Source organism: Pseudophryne corroboree, chromosome 6 (genome assembly GCF_028390025.1).
Source record: "Pseudophryne corroboree isolate aPseCor3 chromosome 6, aPseCor3.hap2, whole genome shotgun sequence".
NCBI classification, from domain to species: Eukaryota; Metazoa; Chordata; class Amphibia; order Anura; family Myobatrachidae; genus Pseudophryne; species Pseudophryne corroboree.
Window position 1 is genome coordinate 213,506,145 of NC_086449.1, and position 14,665 is coordinate 213,520,809.

Here is a 14,665-nt window from a genome sequence, read left to right on the forward strand (position 1 = left end):
ACAGGACAGGGGTGACATGGGCAGAACCAGGACAGAGGTACCAGGACAGAACTGAAGGGGTAGGAGAGAGGGTTAACAGGGACTGGACAGAGTTAACAGGGTCAGGACAGGGATGGCAGGGACTGGCCAGAGGGAATAGAATGGAAGTGTCAGCTGAGAGAGATGACAGGGCCAGTAAGAGGTGACAAGGACAGGGGTGACAGGAGAGAGGGGAGACAGGGCCAGCATAGAGGTGATCATGTGTGGATGGAATGGGGGACAACGGAGCAGGTGCCGTGCCCCCTTCAGGCCCCTGATTCCCGTGATACTAGCGTATAATTACAGTGATATTGCCATATAACTCCTGTGATACTGACGTATAATTATAGTGATATTGCCATATAATTCCCATGATACTGGCGTATAATTACAGTGATATTGCCGTATAATAATCGGAATACTGCCATATAATTTCTGTGATATTGCCATATAATTCCCGTGATACTGGCATATAATTACAGTGATATTGCCGTATAATTCTCAGGATACTGTTGTATAATTCCTGTGATATTGCCGTATAATTCCCGTGATACTGGCGTATAATTACAGTGGTATTGTCGTATAATTCCAGTGATATTGCCATATAATTCCCGTGATACTGGAATATAATTACAGTGATATTGCTGTATAATTCTCGGGATACTGGCGTATAATTCTTGTGATATTGCCGTATAATTCCATTGATAATGCCATATAATTCCTGTGATAGTGGCGTATAATTACAGTGATATTGCCGTATAATTCTCAGGATATTGGCGTAAAATTCCTGTGATATTGCTGTATAATTCCAGTGATATTGCCATATAATTCCCGTGATACTGGCGTATAATTACAGTAATATTGCCATATAATTCTCGGGATTCTGGCGTATAATTCATGTGATACTGCTGTATAATTCCAGTGATATTGCTGTGTAATTCCTGTGATACTGCCGTATAATTCCTGTGATACTGCCATATCATTCCAGTGATACTGCCGTATAATAACAATGATATTGCCATATAAATCCCGTGATACTGGCGTATAATTACAGTGATATTGCCGTATAATTCTCGGGATACTGGCGTATAATTCCTGTGATATTGCGGTATAATTCCAGTGATATTGCCATATAATTCCTGTGATACTGGCATATAATTACAGTGATATTGCCATATAATTCTCGGGATACTGGCGTATAATTCCTGTGATATTGTCATATAATTCACGTGATACTGGCATATAATTACAGTGATATTGTTATATAATTCTTGGGATACTGGCATATAATTAGAGTGATATTGCTGTATAATTCCAGTGATATTGCTGTATAATTCCTGTGATACTGCCATATAATTCCTGTGATACTGTCGTATAATTCCAGTGATACTGCCATATAAATTAATTACATTGATATTGCCATATATTTCCCGTGATACTGGCGTATAATTACAGTGAGATATATTTGTATTAGTTGCTTAATACAAGTTCTGGCGCTGTGACTGTGCTGGTTTTCTAAGCTGCTGTTAAAGTGAGAGACAGTCAATCTCTCATAGACTAGAAATTACAACTTGTAGAAAATAAAAACAGCGCTAATAATAAATCTAAAAAACAGGTGTTTCCTTAAAAATAAATCACATACGTTTAATGTAACTAAACATACATATATATAAAAATTCTCTCACAAATGTGAACCATAGTAAATAGAGCCTCTATAGCCAGTCTCTGACCACCGACGATTTGATGTAAATAAGCACACCTATTAGTATTAGTAATGACCCTGTGACCGGTCACAATATCAACAGGATCCTTAGTTTTAAATATGCAGGTATGTCCTTAGGTGGGATATCCGGCCAATCCACTAAATATTTGGTAATTATACCACAAAATTGGACATACCTGCATATTTAAAACTAAGGATCCTGTTGATATTGTGACCGGTCACAGGGACATTACTAATACTAATAGGTGTGCTTATTTACATCAAATCGTCGGTGGTCAGAGACTGGCTATAGAGGCTCTATTTACTATGGTTCACATTTGTGAGAAAAATTTTATATGTATGTATGTTGAGTAACATTAAACGTATGTGATTTATTTTTAAGGTAACACCTGTTTTTTAGATTTATTATTAGCGCTGTTTTTATTTTCTACACGGTATAATTACAGTGATACTGCCGTATAATTCTCGGGATACTGACGTATAATTCCTGTGATATTGCCGTATAATTACAGTGATATTGCCATATAATTCCCGTGATACTGGTATATAATTACAGTGATATTGCCGTATAATTCTCGGGATACTGACATATAATTCCTGTGATATTGCCGTATAATTCCAGTGATATTGCCATATAATTCCCGTGATACTGACATATAATTACAATGATATTGCCGTATAATTCTCGGGATACTGGCGTATAATTCCTGTGATATTGCGGTATAATTCCAGTGATATTGCCATATAATTCCTGTGATACTGGCGTATAATTACAGTGATATTGCCATATAATTCTCGGGCTACTGGTGTATAATTATAGTGATATTGCCATATAATTCCAGTGATATTGATGTATAATTCCTGTGATACTGCCGTATAGTTCCTGTAATACTGCCGTATAATTCCAGTGATACTGCCATATAATTACGGTGATATTGGCATATAATTTCCATGATACTAGCGTATAATTACAGTGATATTGCCGTATAATTCTCAGGATACTGGCGTATAATTCCTGTGATATTGCCATACAATTCCCTTGATAGTGGCGTATAATTACAGTGATATTGCCGTATAATTCTCGGGATACTGGCGTATAATTACAGTGCTATTGCCGTATAATTAGAGTGACATTGCTGTATAATTCCAGTGATATTGCTGTATAATTCCTGTGATACTGCCGTATAATTCCAGTGATATTGCTGTATAATTCCTGTGATACTGCCGTATAATTCCAGTGATACTGCCGTATAATTACAGTGATATTGCCATATAATTCCCGTGATACTGGTGTATAATTACAGTGATATTACCGTATAATTCTCGGGATACTGACGTATAATTCCTGTGATATTGCTTTATAATTACCGTGATATTGCCATATAATTCCCGTGATACTGGCGTATAATTACAGTGATATTGCCGTATAATTACAGTGATATTGCCATATAATTCCCGTGATACTGGCATATAATTACAGTGATATTGCCGTATAATAATCGTGATACTGGTGTATAATTACAGTGATTTTGCCGTATAATTACAGTGATATTGCCATATAATTCCCATGATACTGGCGTATAATTACAGTGATATTGCCGTATAATTCTTAGGATACTGGCATATAATTCCTGTGATATTGCCGTATAATTCCAGTGATATTGCCATATAATTCCCGTGATACTGACATATAATTACAATGATATTGCCGTATAATTCTCGGGATACTGGCGTATAATTCCTGTGATATTGCGGTATAATTCCAGTGATATTGCCATATAATTCCTGTGGTACTGGCGTATAATTACAGTGATATTGCCATATAATTCTCGGGCTACTGGTGTATAATTATAGTGATATTGCCATATAATTCCAGTGATATTGATGTATAATTCCTGTGATACTGCCGTATAGTTCCTGTAATACTGCCATATAATTCCAGTGATACTGCCGTATAATTACGGTGATATTGGCATATAATTTCCATGATACTAGCGTATAATTACAGTGATATTGCCGTATAATTCTCAGGATACTGGCGTATAATTCCTGTGATATTGCCATACAATTCCCTTGATAGTGGCGTATAATTACAGTGATATTGCGTATAATTCTCGGGATACTGGCGTATAATTACAGTGATATTGCCGTATAATTACAGCGATATTGCCATATAATTCGAGTGATACTGGCTTGTAATTACAGTGATATTGCCGTATAATTCCTGTGATACTGACGTATAATTTGTGTGATACTGGCGTAAATATATATATACCCTGTTGCAAAGTGGATTACTGAGGCTATAACAGCTATGCTGGTGTTAGACGTGCATCCGGTATCCATCTTTAATGCGTGGGACTGCAGTGCCAACCCTAGATGGGCCAGGTGTTTGTGCCACACACTTGTGTCACTTAGCGTAGTCATACAGCTACCTCATTGCACCTCTTTTTCATCTTTGCATGATGTGCTGTTTGGGGCCTATTTTTTATATCTGCCATCCTGTCTGACACTACAGTGAAACTCCTAGATGGGCCAATTGTTTGTGTCGCTTAGCTTAGTCATTCAGCTACCTCATTGCACCTCTTTTTCATCTTTGCATGATGTTCTGTTTGGGGACTTTTTTATATCTGCCCTCCTGTCTGACACTGCAGTGCCACTCCTAGATGGGCCAATTGTTTGTGTCGCTTAGCTTAGTCATACAGCTACCTCATTGCACCTCTTTTTCATCTTTGCATGATGTGCTGTTTGGGGCCTTTTTAAATATGCCCTCCTGTCTGACACTGCAGTGCCACTCCTTAATGGGCCAATTGTTTGTGTCGCTTAGCTTAGTCATTCAGCTACCTCATTGCACCTCTTTTTCATCTTTGCATGATGTTCTGTATGGGGACTTTTTTATATCTGCCCTCCTGTCTGACACTCCAGTGAAGCTCCTAGATAGGCCAATTGTTTTGTCGCTTAGCTTAGTCATACAGCTACCTCATTGCACCTCTTTTTCATCTTTGCACGATGTGCTGTTTGGGGCCTTTTTTATATATGCCCTCCTGTCTGACACTGCAGTGCCACTCCTAGATGGGCCAGGTGTTTGTACCGCACACTTCTGTCGCTTAGCTTAGTCATACAGTATCCTTGGTGCACCTCTTTTGCATCTTTGCATCATGTGCTGTTTGGGGCATTGTTTTTTTAAAGTGCCATCCTGTCTGACACTGCCGTATAAGTCCAGGGGTACTGTTGTATTAGTCCAGGCGTACTGTCATATAAGTCCACCAATTGCAAAACTTTTTTTAAATGACAGGGGCGTGCAGGAGATGCTGTCAGTGGACTGAAAAATTGTGGGCCACTTTTGACATTCAGCCACTGCATGCCACTACTAGATGGGCCATGTGGTTGTGTCACTTAGCTTAGTCATACAGCTACCTCATTGCACCTCTTTTTCATCTTTGCATTATGTGCTCTTTGGGGCCTAGTTTTTAAATCTGCCATCCTGTCTGCCACTGCAGTGCCACTCCTAGATGGGCCTGGTGTTTGTGCCGCACACTTGTGTCGCTTAGCTTAGTCATCCAGCCACCTCGGTGCAACCTTTTGGCCTAAAAACAATATTGTGAGGTGTTCAGAATAGACTGAAAATGAGTGGAAATTAATGTTATTGAGGTTAATAATCATGTAGGATCAAAATTACCCCCAAATTCTGTGATTTTAGCTGTTTTTATGTTTTTTTCACAGATCATCCAGATCCAAAACCAAAACACGAAAGGGTGGTTTTGGCAAAGCCAAGCCAAAACCAAAACACGAGCGAGGAATTAGAACCAAAGCCAAAACACAAAACACGAAAAGCGCCCACCGCACATCTTTAATTTCAATAGGCTGTAATTTTTGGTATGCAATACTTATTTGAGAAATATATTCCACATTTTTTTCTCTTTTGAGAGTTTTCCTATATCAGATACTAACATGTCTTGTGGGCTACATGCATTGGTACTCTTGGATCCTGAATTGCCTTTTGTGATGGTGCTATATGTACAAGTGCAGAGCCGTAACTACTTGTGTGCCAAGGGGGCTTGGCACACAGCGCAGTTGCCCTGGGGGCGCACGGCCAGCGGCATGTAATGAGTCAAATAGACTCATTACATGCCGCCTCTGTGTGCGCCGTGCGCCGCGCTGGAGGAGAGAGACCAGCGCCGGAGGCAGCGGACAAGGAGGAGGAGGGAGGGGGAGCAGGGAGCCGCAGCAGCACTATGTTATTGGTAGTAAGCGCCGCTGCAGCATCCCCCTCTCCTTCCGTATTGGCTGCCCGGCAGCCAATACAGAAGGAGAGGGGGATGCTGCAGCGGCGCTTACTACCAATGACATAGCGCTGCTGCGGCTCCCTGCTCCCCCTCCCTCCTCCTCCTTCTCATCTCACTGCCGCCACCGAGGGAGCAGCACGAGGAGCCTGTCAGCGGGGAGAAGGTAAGTATATTCCCCCCCCCCTCTCTCTCTCTCTCTCTCTGTCTCTCTCTCTCTCTCTCTCTGTCTCTCTCTCTCTCTCTGTCTCTCTCTCTCTCTCTCTGTCTCTCTCTCGGACACCGCCTGCCGCAATGTGTAAAAAATGGGACTGGCTGCCGCAATGTGTAAAAAATGGGGATGGCTGCCGCAATGTGTAAAAAATGGGACTGGCTGCCGCAATGTGTAAAAAATGGGACTGGCTGCCGCAATGTGATAAAAATGGGGATGGCTGCCGCAATGTGTAAAATGGGGTCCTGGCTGCCGCAATGTGTAAAATGGGACTGGCTGCCGCAATGTGTAAAAAATGGGGACTGGCTGCCGCAATGTGTAAAATGGGGTCCTGGCTGCCGCAATGTGTAAAATGGGACTGGCTGCCGCAATGTGTAAAAAGGGGGACTGGCTGCCGCAATGTGTAAAAAATGGGACTGGCTGCCGCAATGTGTAAAAAATGGGACTGGCTGCCGCAATGTGTAAAAAATGGGGATGGCTGCCGCAATGTGTAAAAAATGGGACTGGCTGCCGCAATGTGTAAAAAATGGGGATGGCTGCCGCAATGTGTAAAAAATGGGACTGGCTGCCGCAATGTGTAAAATGAGACTGGCTGCCGCAATGTGTAAAAAATGGGGACTGGCTGCCGCAATGTGTAAAATGGGGTCCTGGCTGCCGCAATGTGTAAAATGGGACTGGCTGCCGCAATGTGTAAAAAGGGGGACTGGCTGCCGCAATGTGTATAAAGGGGGACACCGTCTGCCGTAATGTGTAAAAACGGGGACGCTGTCTGCTGTAATTGTAAAAAAGGGACGCTGTCTGCCGCAATGTGTAAAAAGAAGGACCGGCTGCCGCAATGTGTTAAAAGGGAGACTGGCTGCCGTAATGTGTAAAAAGGGGGACTGGCTGCCGCAATGTGTAAAAAGGGTCTATCTGCCGCAATGTGTAAAAAGGGGGACTGGCTGCCGCAATATGTAAAAAGGGGGACACTGTCTGCTGTAATGTATAAAAGGGGCTCTACCTGATGTAGTGGCGCTACTGTGCAGCGTAATTTGAATAATGTAGACTACTGTGCACCGTAGTATGAATTGCTATTATTTTGTGGCCACGCCCCTTCCCCGTGAAGCCACGCCCCTAGAAATTTGTGCGCGCCTGCGGCGCGCTGTGCCCCTATCTTACATGGGGGGGCGCCACTGTCGTTTCTTGCACACAGCGCTAAAATGCCTAGTTACGGCACTGTACAAGTGCATTCTGTTTGGGACAGGTTCCTTAAATGGGCTCCTAGACAGATTTGGGAACAAAGTGCTATATATGGTGACACTGAACAAACTCATATGGAGCTAGCATTCTCTTGCAGTTTAATGAATTTCAAAGGCTAAAAGTCGCCTACAACATGGTGACAATACATTATGCCTGCAGCTTTCCAAAGTAGCTGGCATTTGAATTATTGACCCTGGGGAAAAAGAAAGTAGTCTAAATATAAAATGTATGTATTACCTTTATGGCAGGGTTACTACTAGTGCCCCTATAACAGGTGCCCTTGCTAAAATAGCTTTTTTCATTTACCAGTTCTCTCAGCCAGGCATTGGGACGTGTGCAGACCCCCATGTTTTGGTTTTGGTTCTAATTCATCACCGTGTTTTGATTTTGGCAAAACCACCCTCAATTGTTTTGGTTCGGATCCGTTTTTTGGTCGGTTTTGAGTTCCTTCACAATTAGTAAAAATCTATAAAAATTGATTTAAAATGTTTTATAAAAGCAGCTAAAATTATGTAATTTAGTCTGGTTGACATGCAATCCAAAACCCGAGTTTGGTTTTTAAATCCAAGTTCCGAACTGACAATAGACTCCAGCTGACTCAGTTCCACTCAAAATTCCAAAGTGATTCCGAACTGGGACTTGATTCAACTCGGAACACCTACTGTAAGTTCAGGTGTGTTCGTATGTCAGGAAAACCAAACCGCATATATCTGTTTCTGAACAATATGGTAAGTAGTACTGTGTTATAAGATTTATACAGCTAGATAAAGGATTTATTACTATTAACTTCAACATATTTTATTCATTCTGAGTTGTATTGAAAACCAAAATAATGTTGTCAAAATGTTTCGCATTTCTAGAGAATTCTATGAACAACACAGGTCAGAAAATAGGGAGGGGTTTAGTAAGGGGTAATGGGACATTATCTGCAAAATGGCCTGTAATTCTAGAAATGTCGATACTGTAGGTTAGTCAGTTGGCCAATGGTTTGATGAACCTGGCAAATATCAGGTGGTAAAAGTGGGATGCGGTCAATTTACCTACAATCAAAATCCCGACTGTCAAAATCCCGACAACCATTGACCGTTGATCAAAATCCTGACATGGTGAAAATTACGACATTTAAAATACCGCCAAGGTCAAAATACCAACATTTAAAATTTCGACGGGTCAAAAAGTCGACACAAGTTTTTCATGATTTTTTATTGAATCCGACTTGTTCATACTTTACCATCCCAGTGGACCTGGAGGGGGAATTTAATAGTGTGCCCGAAGGAACCGTGCCCGAAGCACTCGCCATGCGAAGGGACACGGTGCACTTATACGGTGTCTATGTCAACTTACGTTCCCATACACACCAAAAAACAATGAAAAACTCATGTCGACTTTTTGACCTGTCGACATTTTAAATGTCAGTATTTTGACCTTGCCTGTATTTTAAATGTCTGTATTTTGACCTTGTCAGTATTTTGACCTTGTCGGGATTTTGAACGTTGGTCAATTGTTGTCAGGATTTTGACCATCGGGATTTTGATTGTAGATATTTCATACTGATCCTGTATAAGTGTCTGGTTGCTTTTGTTAGTTTAAATGATCCTAATGGTATAAATCTTTAATTATCTGGAGACAATTATCTTTTGAAGCCATAGTGGGTTAGAGTTGTAGCATACTATATATGGCCAGGTATCTCTACTAAAGGCTTTTTTTCATCCTGAGTAAGTGCCAAAGCTGGGGTTTGGTTTTTAATTGATGTGAAAACATTGGCCCTCATTCTGCTTTAGTTGCAATTTTGCTAAAATAGGGTCCCATGGGGTCCTGACCTAGGCCTAGGTCATCTGCTAAAGGAGACATTGTCCAGGTGCACAGCTTATTCCTTTATTTTTTGTTTTATTCCCATCACAGAATCAGGTCCATAGAGTTTATTACAAATCTGAACCAGAAGGAATGGGAGTATAAAATAAATGGATGTTACACAAATTGAATTAGTTAATATAAATCAGACAATACTCATAAACATATACCGGGTATATAAAAATTGTAACAATTAATATATATACCCCTTGATGAAGTCAGACCAGACGAAACGCGTTGGATGATTCCTGCCTACTACTGAAATCCTCAGTTAAGCTGTTTTTACTTTTTAACAAAATCTTGTATACATTTATCTTTTTACATGATTTTTAGACACACAGTTGTCTCTAATTTTTTCGCATATTTTAGTGCATGAATTTTTAGCACCATTTTAATCTTGTCTTTTATATGCCCTGTGGAATGGTTTTTTAACAAATTGTGTAACGGTTTTTAAAAAAAGCAACATTTTTGTCTGTTCACTGTCTTTTTATGTGCAATTGTCTTAAAACGTTCTGTGCAATAAACCCCATTTTATTTGTTAAGAAAATCTTCTTCTAGTCACTCAGAATATCTACCACCTATGGTCGCTTTGTTCTTATTCGCTTTTCCAATATTTATCTATCCGGCACACGTACAAGTGCAGGTCGTACTTAAGATCGAGCAGACGCCCCATATACGGAAAAAAAGGGGAGTGGCATTGTAGTGACTAGCTGTTCTTTTGGGGTACATTTGCAATTGACATACTGTGAAAATGTTTTACTGCATCTTTTGGCGCTGTTAGTTCACCCTATATACACATTAATATATATATATATATATATAAAAATTGACACAATGGCCCTCATTCCGAGTTATTCGCTCGGTAATTTTCTTCGCATTGCAGCGATTTTCCGCTAATTGCGCATGTGCAATGTTCGCACTGCGACTGCGCCAAGTAAATTTGCTATGCAGTTAGGTATTTTACTCACGGCATTACGAGGTTTTTTCTTCGTTCTGGTGATCGTAATGTGATTTACAGGAAGTGGGTGTTTCTGGGCAGAAACTGGCCATTTTATGGGTGTGTGTGAAAAAACGCTGCCGTTTCTGGGAAAAACGCGGGAGTGTCTGAAGAAACGGGGGAGTATCTGGGCGAATGCTGGGTGTGTTTGTGACATCAAACCAGGAACGAAACTGACTGAACTGATCGCAGTTGCCGAGTAGGTCTGGAGCTACTCAGAAACTGCTAAGAAGTGTCTATTCGCAATTCTGCTAATCTTTCGTTCGCAATTTTACTATGCTAAGATTCACTCCCGTGTGCAAAGCTGCTAAAAGCAGCTTGCGAGCGAACAACTCGGAATGACCACCCATGTCCAAATAACTCCTCTGTTTGGTAGTAATGGAGCTTAATTTGTATTTGAAAGCATGAGTACTCACAATTCAATAGAGGCATTGGCAATATCCCAATAAAGAGTAGCCCTGTTTCACCCTTGGAAGGGGACTTCTCGGCTGTGTATGTCCATCCAAAAGTGTATTAATAGATAGATGCGCTGAATGCTTGCAACCCAGGGCAAATTACAGCTGCAGCTTCAGCTTGATGCCGGTAAGGATTGACGTCCTTCACTGCCATGAGTGGTGAGACCGCCGATAGTGCAGTATGGTGAGCAGGTTGCCGTATTGTTAGGTCCCAGAGCACCTTGAAGGGAGACCCTTAATGCGTTTCTCAGCGTAAATGTCAGGCCGTTTCTTCAGATTGAATAGATAATAGAGACATTGGTGTTTCTATCATGGGTGCAATGTGTGCGGTGCACGTGGGTCCCTAGGTCCAGAAGAGGCCCACACCGCACGTGCTGCACTCATGTTATACTTATCTTTCCAGAGTCCCACGTCCGGAGCTGCAGCTGTGGCAAAATGTATAGGCAAACGTAGGGGTGGGGGGGTTCTGGTTGCCATGAAACTCCCCTCCTCTTGGCAAGTGGCTTAAATTGTGACAGCAGTAGCAATAGTATATATATATATATATATATATACAATTACTAAGGCTGCCGCCACATCATGTAATTTAGGAGACAGAGCAGAGCTGCTGCACATACCCAGTTGTAGCCGCATCTTCTGACAAGTTTGCTGTGTGTGTGGATCTGAGTCCTCAATCAGTACACTGGACCAGAGAGTAGCTGCCAGGAAGAAGAGACAGGAGCCTTACCATCAGGTGGGAGAATATGTGCTTAGAAAGTGTAGTGCTGGTTTTATTATGTTTGTGTATTTATTTAGTATAGTATGTTTAACCTTTTCCTGACCATTTCTTTATATTAATTAAATGTTTGATACAGCCGATACTATAGACCATCTATAGTGTTAAATATTAATACTGTATTCCCTACAGCATCTAGTGTATAAAAATATTTACAATAATGTCCAGGGTCATTACTAGGTTCTTCTACCACTCCTCCACAGTCCCGCACTTGCTCCAATTTTCTGCTGAGTGGGAGATTGTTGACTGCATTTGGAAACTCCCCGTCTACAAATCTTGTATTTGCCACTGAAAATGGAGGCCAAAATGGCCAACATGCATGCGCAGTACTGAAATTAGTCTCCAGAACATGGCGGGCACCATGCTTCCGGAGACCAGCGCATGAGCAGTAGACTCCAGCACAATGCCGTAGCCTACTGCTCCTTGGAGAGGAGGGGGGCCCACCTGGAGTCGCACATGGGCCCCCTCCTCTGTTAAAATGTCCCTGAATAGAGTGTATGTTTGCACTTGCAGTGGATGATATATCCTTCCATGTGCTTTTCCATGCTAATAATAACTACTATATGCAATAGAGATTGTGCATGAAAAAGCCTATGTATATTGTACGTGTCAGCAGATTTTCTGGGAAAATGAGACATACTAACTCAATTTGACGTTTCCTGTGGATAAATCTCCATCTGTAATTAAGAGTGGAAACCTGTCTTGCAATGTGCCAAACACCATATGGACTGCAGGGGGTTAAACACTGGAGCCATAGCTGCGGAGTATGTCAGTGACACTCTTTTAGTCGGAACAAAGTATCTTTATCATGTCTCTACGTGCACAATTCACATCTCAGCTCAGTTCCATGTGCAGCTGAAATGAAGCTGTCACTCATGCTTGAACAGGGACCTGTCAATCATGCATTGAGTCTTTTCATTGTAATGGGTCAGCTTGGGTGCCCTCTCAAAAAGCACTCTGTGGCAGAAGGGTTTTATTCTTTCCATAGGAATGCTGAATTTTAATTAAACTCCAAGTCTTTCAATAAAGGTTGGGCGCAGAACCCTTTATCCATCCACACCTGAGCGAAAGTCTGTTTTTTATTTCCAGTTGCCAGCCGTGTATGATGCATCATTGGACACTGCATGCAGGTTTATTAGGCCTGGTGTGATTTGGTCTAAAATCTACTGAATTGTATTAATCTTTACCACTTAATTGACAGATTTTCTCCCAAAAAAGGAAAAAAAAAATAATTTTGTGTATTTTTAAGTAAAGGGGGGGTAATTCAGAGTTGATCGCAGCAGCAAATTTGTTAGCAGTTGGGCAAAACCATGTGCACTGCAGGTGGAGGCAGATATAACATGTGCAGTGAGAGTAAAAATTTGGTGGGTTCTTTTGTTTCAGTGCAGGGTAATACTGGCTGCTTTATTTTTACACTGCAATTTAGATTTCAGTTTGAACTCACCTCCCCCAAATCTAACTCTCTCTACACATGTTATATCTGTCCCCCCTGCAGTGCACATGGGCCCTCATTCCGAGTTGTTCACTCGTTGCCGAGTTTCGCTATATTGCGATTAGTCGCTTACTGTGCATGCGCAAGGTTCGCAGAGCGCATGCGGTTAGTTATTTTACTCAAAAGTTAGGTATTTTACTCACGGCATAACGAGGATTTTTCATCGTTCTGGTGATCGGAGTGTGATTGACAGGAAGTGGGTGTTTCTGGGCGGAAACTGGCCGTTTTATGGGTGTGTGCGGAAAAACGCTGCCGTTTCTGGGAAAAATGCGGGAGTGGCTGGAGAAACGGGGGAGTGTCTGAGCGAACGCTGGGTGTGTTTGTGACGTCAAACCAGGAACGAAACTGACTGAACTGATCGCAATGGCAGAGTAAGTCCCGAGCTACTCAGAAACTGCAAAGAAATTTCTATTCGCAATTTTGCGAATCTTTCGTTCGCAATTCTGCAAAGCTAAGATTCACTCCCAGTAGGTGGCGGCTTAGCGTGTGCAATGCTGCTAAAAGCAGCTAGCGAGCGAACAACTCGGAATGAGGGCCATGGTTTTGCCCAACTGCTAACAAATTTGCTGCTAAGATCAGGTCTGAATTACCCCCAGTGTACAAACAGATCTTGTGCAGTCTCTGCGCAGCCCAGGACTTACTCAGCCGCTGCGATCACATCAGCCTGTCCGGGACTGGAATTGACGTCAGGAACCCTCCCTGAAATCGCATGGATTGGACACGCCTGCATTTTTCCAGACTCTCCCTGAAAACGGTCAGTTGACACCCACAAATGCCTTCTTCCTGTCAATCTCCTTGCGATTGCACGTGCAAATGGAGACGTCGCACAAACCCATTGCTGAGCAGCGATCTGCTTTGTACCCGTGTGACACACCTGTACATTGCGGTGTATGCGCAGTTTGGACCTGATCGCCCGCTGTGCGAAAATGCACAGCAGCGATCAGGTCTGAATTACCCCCTACATGTATTTTAAAAATGTACACTTAGGTATATATCTATTTTTTTTTAAATATATAACTAGGGAGATCCCCAGCACTATCAAACCCCTCCCCTGCCCCCCGCACTCTAATTGTAATAGATCCTGGGGCAGAGTACCACCCCAAACCCTCTGTGTCAATAGGCGCCAATGTAATTGTTTCAATGCCTCCCCATAAGCCACTTTATATACCTGGAATACTCCTCGAGTCAAAAATAATTTTTGTGGAGCATAAATCAAACCCCAACCAACCCCCCCCCCTTCCAAAGGATACCTCTTGTTATCTCCCCTCCCTTGTGTCTTAGTCTCACCGGCTCACCATAGCCTCTCTATCTCACCTTATTGCAGAGTGCAGCAGAACTCAGCTGGCTGTGGTCACTTCCTGTGTGTTAGTGCCAGGAAAGTTGTTTACAAAAAACAAATTTACTTGCTATATATTATGGTTCTAGCAAGTCTGTGAGCTTTGTACAATATTCTACATCCCTGCAAAAATGTAACATAGGAGTTCAGCTATTCATTTAAGTCATATAAATAAACAATAAACCATACCTCCCAACTGTCCCAATTTTTGCGGAATAGTACCGTTTTTTTGGGACTGTCCCATCCGTGGGCTACAGTGTCCCATGGTGAGGGGGGGGCAGTTGTGAG